We start from the raw sequence: 9726 nt of genomic DNA on the forward strand, positions 1-9726 counted from the left end.
ACATAATGAACCATCTTCAATCTAGATATATTTACAGCAAAGTTTCATTCGAACGTTATAATTTTTTTAGTTATAACCTTTTGGCTTTCGTCTAGCTAAAATTCACTTCATTCGATTATAATCCACCAAAATAATTTGCCTTAAATTTTAAGCAATATGTTATGGTTCACAATCTTACGACAATTTACAATCTCACGTGGTAGATTATAACGTAACGTTTTTTACGGTGACGTATATATCGTGATCGTATTTGTGATTATTAGTACCTACTTTCCGCCACACTTAGTAAATACGAGTATTACATGCGATCACCTCTTCCCATGAATACCTCAAGACTTACTGATGAATTGAAGCGTGCACAGGGGAGACTAATTTTACGGACCTTATATAAAACGAAATTTACAATATAAAGGACGATACTAGAGCGTTTATGTGTTATGTAACGGATATAAATTTGAAGATAAAATGATGATGATGAATAGGAAGGAAAACATGAAATATCGGTATATTTACGAGTACGAGTTCTACGGTGGCACCAGTGCTGCAGAAACAGCTCGAAGGATTAATGATGTGTACGGCGCTGGTGTCGTAAAAGAAAACAAGGTTTGGTTTCAACGTTTGCCTTCTGGAAATTTCGACCTTCAGAACCAACCCCGTGGACGGACCTAATATTAATAGCGTAAGCTGATTTTTGTGCCAGTGATTATGGGAAGAGTTGCACGTAGAAGATCGGTTATGGTCTTATTTTGAAGCGCTCTAGCCGTAGATGTGCAGAAAATTAAACATATTTAACAAATGATTAATTTTAGAGACCGAAAAAATTTTACTGGTCGGGTAGAACGTTACTGGAGCCGCGGTATGGCAGTTTAAAAAAAAAACAAATAAACAACAAAAACAAACCGCGCGAATAGACGGTGTCAGCTTACAATGAAATTAAATCAAAACAAAACCTAAAACCTAAAAATTGAATAAAAGCAAAGTTTCGCAGGTGACCCACTAGTATATAACGATTGGGTGGTGCCTACTCAGACCAGTGGGCATCCAAAAAGCCTTACCACCAAGTAAATAATTAAATGTATCAATGGTGACCAGTCAAATCAAGGTGAGTGACTGAGTAACCAATTTAAGACGTAAGAATTATTTAATTTTATAGGTGAAAAGGGCCACTTATCATCAGGAAAGCTTAAATCACAAAGTGCAAATATCGTATTGATTGGCATTTTTCCATCACGTATCGCATTCTACGATTATTACATTTGATACGTTTAACATTTATGTTTATGTACATTGATTCAGTTATTCCAACAATGTCGGATGATACTACTAAGATTGTATCGTGTTTCATTACAAGTGTATGCGCTGTCCTCACCTACTGGTACATTGTTCAAAGTTACAAGTGTCACAGCAATGTCTTGACGTATCTACTTCTGGGAGTTTACACAAAGTCACATAGCGATGGTCGATTTCATGTTTAGAAAAGGACAAATTGTATAATTCTAATATACAATTTATCCTAACTTACTCATCAAATTACAATTTGGTAGATATGACTATATTCTTTCAACCACAACTTTAGATAAAAAAAATAAGTGGTTGTCATTTGTCATTGCAGTAAATTCGCAGCAAGGTGCTGCTCTCCTCTGATTTTTTTTTAAATTAAGTCGCCTGTTATATTCATAATCTTATTATTTTCAAGATGCGTTTTCGAACTATCGGAAAATAACAGTAATGAAAGTATTTTTTATGATATCGGTAAGTGGACGAACAAATGCGCCACCTGTTGGTAAGTGGACACCACCATAGACAATGGCGCTATAAGAAATATTAACCATTCCTTACATCACCAATGCGCCACCAACCTCGGAAACTAAGATTTTATGTCCTTTGTGCCTGTAGTTACACTGAATCACTTACCCTTCAAACCGGAACACAACAATACTGAGTACTGCTGATTGGCGGTAGAATATCTGATGCGACACCGTGGCGCGGCACGGCGCCGCGCCATCTGCCGGTGGCGGTGCCGTACCATTGCACGGCAAACTGCGCCGCACCGTAGATATGGGTCCACGCCCTAAAACTGTTTTGAAATGAGTAATAATAATAATCTTATCTATACATATAGTAAAATTGTAGTGTCTGTTTGTAGTAATATGTATGTATTTGTAATAATTTGTAAAAATAATAAATGCATATGTATGTATACACGGTACATATACCAAAACAACATGTTTTTAAACTTTTGTCTGGCTGTTTGTTCCGACTAATCTCTGGAACAACTGGACCGATTTTGACGGAACTTTCACTGGCAGATAGATGATGCAATAAGGAGTAACTTAAGCTACAACGATGTTTTTTTTATTCAATTTGCGCACGAAGTCTCGGGTACAGCTAGTCTATACTAATATTATAAATGAAACAGTTACTGTGACTGTCTGTCTGTTGCTCTTTCAGGGCCAAGCCATTGAACCGATTTTGATGAAATCTGATGTGAAATCACTTTGAAACAACTTTGAAGTCCAAGGAATGACGCTGGCTTTTTATGGCTAATACCTAACGACTAACAACAAAAATTTTAGCTAAGCCACGAGCGACAAATAACACAATAGTTTAGGTATTCACTTGACGTTTTATTCGTTTATTTCGTATTTAGCATTAATTTTATTTTCGTTTATAATTATAGTTTATTCTTCTATTTTGTTGAACAATAAATATTTCCTAACCTAAAATATTTTATAAAACGATAATAATATTATAAAGGAAACATATAAACGATTTTGTTTTTGAACGAAGTTGCATCTAAAATGGCATTTTCGCTCAACTTGCGGGTAACTCCTGGCGTTATTCCAACTCGGGATTAATTAATTGGTGCACGGGGACACTTCCCCAGTAGCTTCTTAGTGGCCTTTAAGCAATTTTATTCTTTAAGTGCATTAGACGATCTTAATTCGAAGCTTGTTTGTTCAAGTTACGTAACAGATAAAACAAAGTTTATTTCAATTTAATTTTGGAACGCTTTTGTAAATAGATTTTTTTTTTTTAATATTAATGTTTATCATCTTTGATATGTTTGATTTTGTTTTAAACAAAATAGATCTCCTTGCTCACGAAAGCGTTCGATTATTATTCGCGTGCATTAGTATGAGTAAGTTACGCTCTTGGCACAAGGTGTCTTAATATACATACGTGAGAAGCTTAAGAGTTAGTACTATACAATATAAAAAAATACAAATTAGATGAAGTTTGTTTAGTTTATTTGATCAAACGCGGGTAAATAAAATTCTTGTGTTAACCTTAGGTTTACATACCAGAACAAAAAGGGTTAGAATCAAATTTCAGCTAATAGATCTATAATTTTGTTTCGTCACAATTGCTCCTCTTGCTGATATTGTTCTTAAACAAAATGAGAAACGCATTCAATGAATTACAGGTACCACAACAGTTCCCATTGAACGTCAATAGGAAATAAATAATTATTAATAATATTAAATCTAAAAGTTTACTTAAATAACTTTGATTGGTATACTTTTCTTCTTGGAATTCGAAATTCGAATGATAATTTGAAAGGAATCTCAAAAAGGGGAATTCTTTAAAATAGAAGTATTTTTTCATTATAAACAATTTATCGCGATGGAAAATTTTGGAACTTACTTAATAGGATTCCAGAGCCAATTAATAATTTTGCAACAAATAAAGGAGACTTATTAAGTTGAAAAGTTTGATTTAATTTTTTCTTATTAACGATAAACACGAATTTTAATTCGTCTAAGATATATTTTTACAAACTTATATTTTGCTAGAGATTTAATTTAATCGACTTTTAATAATAGTTGTGGGATACGGAAAGATTTTTTACTGTATGGTTTTAAATTATTCTTCAAATATATAAAACTAGCTGAAACTCCCCGGCTCACACTTTGAATTTAGATTGAAAACCAAACATAAAAAAAAAAAAATGTACGATTAGGATAGTTGTTGAAATTCTCGACGTTTCTAGAAGAGAATGATGTTGACTTTTGAGTTAAAATAGCTCAAAAGTCAACGGATTAAATTAATATAAAAAAGGAACATTATGAAGTAGTCAAATACATATCCAAATTTGTTTTATTTGCAATTTAAAATGGAAAGTAATAGCAGACCATAACGCATTCGTTCATTTCATAGTTTAATTTAGTTCTTAAGTATGATCACGTAGAACTGCTGTGTATTTTCATTTAAATATAATTTATCGATCGAAAACGCTATGCTTATCAAAATCTTAACTAGCTTCCAAAAAAAATTAATAAGATTTGATTTATGATAAGAAATATATCTATACTAATATTATAAATGCGAAAGTAATTCTGTCTGTCTGTTGCTCTTTCAAGGCCAAACCACTGGACCGAATTGGATGAAATTTGGTAATCAAGATTGAACTCCATGGAAGGTCATAGGTTACTTTTTATACCTAACACCTGACGCCCACAACTAGTAATACAATATGATAAATTTTCTATTGGGTCAGCTTTCACAACAGTGGTCTTTGTCTTATAAAATCTCTAATAAAATCATGAAATTTATAACAATAAATATTTGTAAAATATTTATTGTTATATATTTATTACAGTCATAGTAAATAAAATATATTTAATGCAACCAAAAATATAAAAACACAAATAGTAAAAATAAATGAAAAAATTGTTTTAAATGTCACATATAAAAAAAAAAACAATTCGCATCTACGAACCAATAAATCAATTAAACCTGTAAACGAAATATCGGACTTCGGATCGGTTTTGGCCTTTTGCCAGTACGTGCCTAAAACAACGCCAGTTCGAACTGCAATTGTCTGATTAATGCACCATTTTGATGGATTACTTCGCTTTTGAGATCTGAAGGCGGAGGCAGATGATGTCATTACTGAGAGTGGACTACGTTTTGTGGTATCCGCAAAATGTTTTACTATTTTTACAATTATACATCATTCTAAGGCCAGGTTGAGATGGATGGATTTAATTAAATTAGATAATGTCAGTTTTGTCACAGCACGTGATTCTTTTGTTTTGTTCTTCTTTCCTTAAATACTTGTTTTCTTATTGATAATTCCTTTATTTTATCAATATCAAAGATCAAATTCCGAATATGATTTATTCAAGTAGGTTACTACAAATACTTGGATTATCATAATATTACAATAATTAACGAAAGGTAAAAATACCATAAATTAAGAAGGTAGTTCTTGTACAGAACAGAAAAGCAATCTAATTGTTTTTTTTATTTTTAGTAATTACACGATTATTATTGACAATGTAGAATTTTAAAAATAGTAACTTTGTAAAACATGGCCATTATAATTTCGAGCAACGGCTTATGCTGTAGAATCTGGCATTGTTGTAGCTCATTCAATAACCATAAATAAAATTAAAATATTTAAAGTTTATTTCAGCGATGCTGTACTTTACTTAAAAGGGTCCATTGCACATGATCTCATTCATTACAATACACGTATTAGTGAGCGTGCGAGCGGCGTAGACGACGTACCCTGATTTATTGGACCACCTCCTGCCCTTAACGACACGCTGTGATCTACGGCGTGAGTTGTCTGGTGGAAGTGAAAAGACTTTCAGTCAGCGGGCTTATGTTTAAACCAGCTGTCGATATCTACTTCTCAGTGATATGACGTTTTTCGATAAATGTGATATGTAACTTTATTTTAAAATTTAATTTTATATCATAATTGAAGGTATTGTAACATAAAATTATTTTAATAAAAATTGTTACATATAACCTTTATCCACACATGTGTTCATTTATGAAAACATTTTATATATTTTACTTTTTACGAGAAATAATGGCCTATTTTCGAAGCGATTTTAAGCAATTCATCAATAATCCAATTAAGTAAATACATTGTGAATTAATTATAGATTAACATGCCTTATACAGCATGTAATTTAAATTTTTCATTTTGAAAAATTGGCAGTTTTCCTTAAAGGCGGAAACTCAGGGCTTGGTTAAATTTCTTGTGGCGTCATGTTTAAAGACAGCGGTGACCACATGCCATCAGGTGGCCCATGATATACTGCTGGAAACAATCCTCTCTATTCCTTGTTTCATCAGCTATCTCCAAAGCGGATTGCGTTTATCCATATGGCAGAATTTCATCTGACGACTGCATTTTTTCTCCAACTATCCAATCCTCTAAAAGCCACTCAAGCATAATCAACTTTGTAGTGCTTGTTTCGATATGATTTCGAAATCCTCGATTAAGATTCACGTTTTCCGTTCACTAGTCCTCGGCTCTCTTATATTTTAAATGTATGTAGTTTTAAATATTTATATAAGAAATCTTGTACCATACAAAAAACAGCAACAGCCATCTGCAAAGAACAAAGAGAATTATTCGAAGATGAAGTCAACCGAGTTATTGTGGCACGGACGGACCGGGGTGAGTAATTTACACTCGAGCTTTTGTTTATAAAAGGTAGACAGTTTTATTGTGACTAAAATCGACTAAATGCCCTTTGGTATCTTTTAAGACATTTGATGTACGAAGTACGATTGATTTAAAGGGATACATTAAACACGCCTTGTGTCAACAAAGAATTTAGTTCGAGATTTATTATCAAAGACCAAATGATACCTAACTAAGCTATGTACAGTATACATGTTAGTGTTGTGTTCGAATGGTAAAATAGAAATTGTAAAGTTCTAATACATAAGTCTATACTAATATTATAAATGCGAAAGTGTGTCTGTCTGTTACGCTTAAACTACTGAACTGATTTAGATTAAATTTGACAAGGAGACAGTTTGAGTCTCGGGGTAGGACATAGGATACTTTTTTAATTCACTCATCGAGGGAGTTAAATTGAGTGTGACGTTTTATTGATAAATTTCGTGCGGGTAAAACCGCATGTTCAACTGGTATTATATAAATGTTTCAATGAATATTTACTAAGTAAATGCATCCGAGTTTTATATAAGTCAAGAAAATGATTGTCATTCATACTTTACTTATTCAATTTTATGTAGATTCCGTTTCAGAAAGCGTTTCTCGTAACTTAGCTCGTTAAAAAAGCAGTTTACTTAAGCACCTTAGAATAAGCCATTCCCAATAAAGTAACGATCTGACGTTGCAAAATTTCCTAATAACCTTCCTATATCGAAGAGCTACTCAGTAAAGGTCAACAACAGATGGCGAGGTTTCAATTTAATGAATTCAAGTAATACCTCAAGTTCTTCTACAAGTATTAGAGATGGAATATTCCCTTGTCTTTAATCAACCTTTGTTCATGAAAACGCAGATTTTAAAATTTCACCCTGGAAATCACACAAGCAAAACGTGTATTTTGTACTGACCTTGATTCAAATTAATCTAAAATTAAAACCAAACTTCCGTTCGAAAAAAACAATGTTAATAAATGAATGTACAGACACAATATATAAATCCTACTGCATCAGAAATTGATTTCAATACGTTAAATCATTCCTGCACACATTATATTTTGTTCTTTATAAGATTACCGAGGAAGGGATTGAAGATGGGATTTTTGCAGAGCTGCCAGCAGGATTGGTGAAATTTGCGATTTCGTATTGCATATGGATGTAAGTCTCGAAAACGATTTAGAGAACTGATTTAAAATATTCTTATCTAAGACAGCTTTGAGATTTACTAAAATATTTAACTATTTTGCAAATATGGCGATAATTATTTATTATTTCAGTTCCATTACTTCAGTTCTATTAACCGCAGTGGACCGACAATATAAATTTAGCAGATATAAACTCTCAGCTGATTTTTGCAGATTCTGTCCGCTATTTAATAATCTTTAATGTCCTATCGAGGTTATAAGAATTATTTTATGATAACGAGAATAGCTGAAAACTTCGTTCATCACCCAATGTTTGACAAGTATAATAAATTAAGATTTAACACGTAGACCATGGATGAGAAGGGCCGAAGATCGGGCTCAGTGGCGCGCCATGGGTGAGGCCTACGTCAAGCAGAGGAATAACACAGGCTGATCATGATGATGATGACGTCGGGCTAGAAGTTGCTTTACTTATAAGCTCATCTCGTAAGATTACTCAAGATTTATTTAATAATAGAATATTTGAAATATTTTATTTTTCTATAAACATCATAAGAACTTTAAAATGCTACCAAGTTTTATATGTATAATTAAAAAGTTATTAGTCGAACATGTGCTAAAACCGCAACACTCACTTCTAAATTTGTCCATAATCGCTTCACTTCATTTGTTTCGTGTTCAAATCGCATTGGTTTAATTTTAGCCGTCGAATCCTGTGGTTGGCAATAATTGTGCGGTTTTCGCGGTAAATTTATTCTAATTGCCATAATAGAATGCGTACACTGGCGACATCGTTTAGGATGACATTTTTACTTATGCGGTTAATACTTAATGTTGTTCAAATGTTAAATTTCGTTGGGTTCTAATTTACAGTTTCTTAAAGCTCTTAAATGTTTAACTTGACACTATTAAAGTAGAAAACGCATTAGATTTGAGGTTAAAAGAAAAACAATAATTTGCATTTATAATAGCTACGTCAACGGCTGTAGTAAAAGCCAAATATTTCCAATGCTGGCATTTGCAGCAAAAACTTATTACAATGTAAAATTGAATAGACATATTCCATAATTTTTTAAATTGTTAGATTTCAAAGGAATTTATTGTTTTATATTCATTTCACTTGATATTATCTTTATATGACATAACAAGGAAGCTACGTCGCGTCGTTCAGTTGTTCAAGGATATATTCCAGTCGGAACGGTTTCTTATAATATTTGTGTGCGTTTTAAACATTACCATGATACACATGTACATATCTGTCTGTGTTATTTATTTCCTGTTAAAGTATCGATAAAGTTTTAATCTAAGTGTAGTTAGCTAGCATGTTGTTAGTTATTTTATGTCTTCGCTTCGTAAGACTATCAAGTCGCAGGCCCGTCGTGCGCATGTCTAGACTAAAGCGAAGAGTGAAAAGTAAACTGTCCGCATTGGGACTCAAGACAAACGATGACGTCGCGACTACCAAGCATCCATTAATCACAATTAGTGAAGCCCGAAGCAAAACGCATTGTATCGTTTGAAAAACTGGTCAGATAATTGCTTTTACTTTGATAATTGTTGGAAATTTCTTTAAATACAATGTTTATTAATTTGTACTTTATAGTTGGGCTTTACCGCTCATTCATCAAATATTCTAACACCAAACAGTAATACATGTCATTGTTGACTTCCGGCTTGAGGTGAGCAAATCAGTGTAAGTAACCACTACCGGTGCAAGGGACATAACATCTTAGTTCCCAAGGTTGATGGCGTATTGATATTCCTTAAAGTACCAACGTCGGCGGTGGTCACCGAAATGAATGAAATGAATAATTGTTTAATGGTAAATATTACCTAGATATTAATTTAGATTAGTGTATTATGTATATATTATAAATCTCTCTCAGATTGGGTTGTCTGAAAGAGATGGCTAATTAGCCATAAGTCCGGCCGTTGCACATAAAATAATTGTTTATATTTTTCTTTTGAGTATTATTTCTATTTTGTTTTATTTTTTACAATTAACTATAATTTATGTCCGTATCAATAAAAACTTGCACATGGATTAATCATAAGTAAGAAATAATACGTAAAATATTATATAATATTAGCGTAGAGTAGTCAACAGTAGAGAAGTTTATTATTATTGATTGATCATTTACAGACTGATCTGCAA

This window comes from Vanessa atalanta, chromosome 18 (assembly GCF_905147765.1).
Source record: "Vanessa atalanta chromosome 18, ilVanAtal1.2, whole genome shotgun sequence".
Classification (NCBI taxonomy): domain Eukaryota; kingdom Metazoa; phylum Arthropoda; class Insecta; order Lepidoptera; family Nymphalidae; genus Vanessa; species Vanessa atalanta.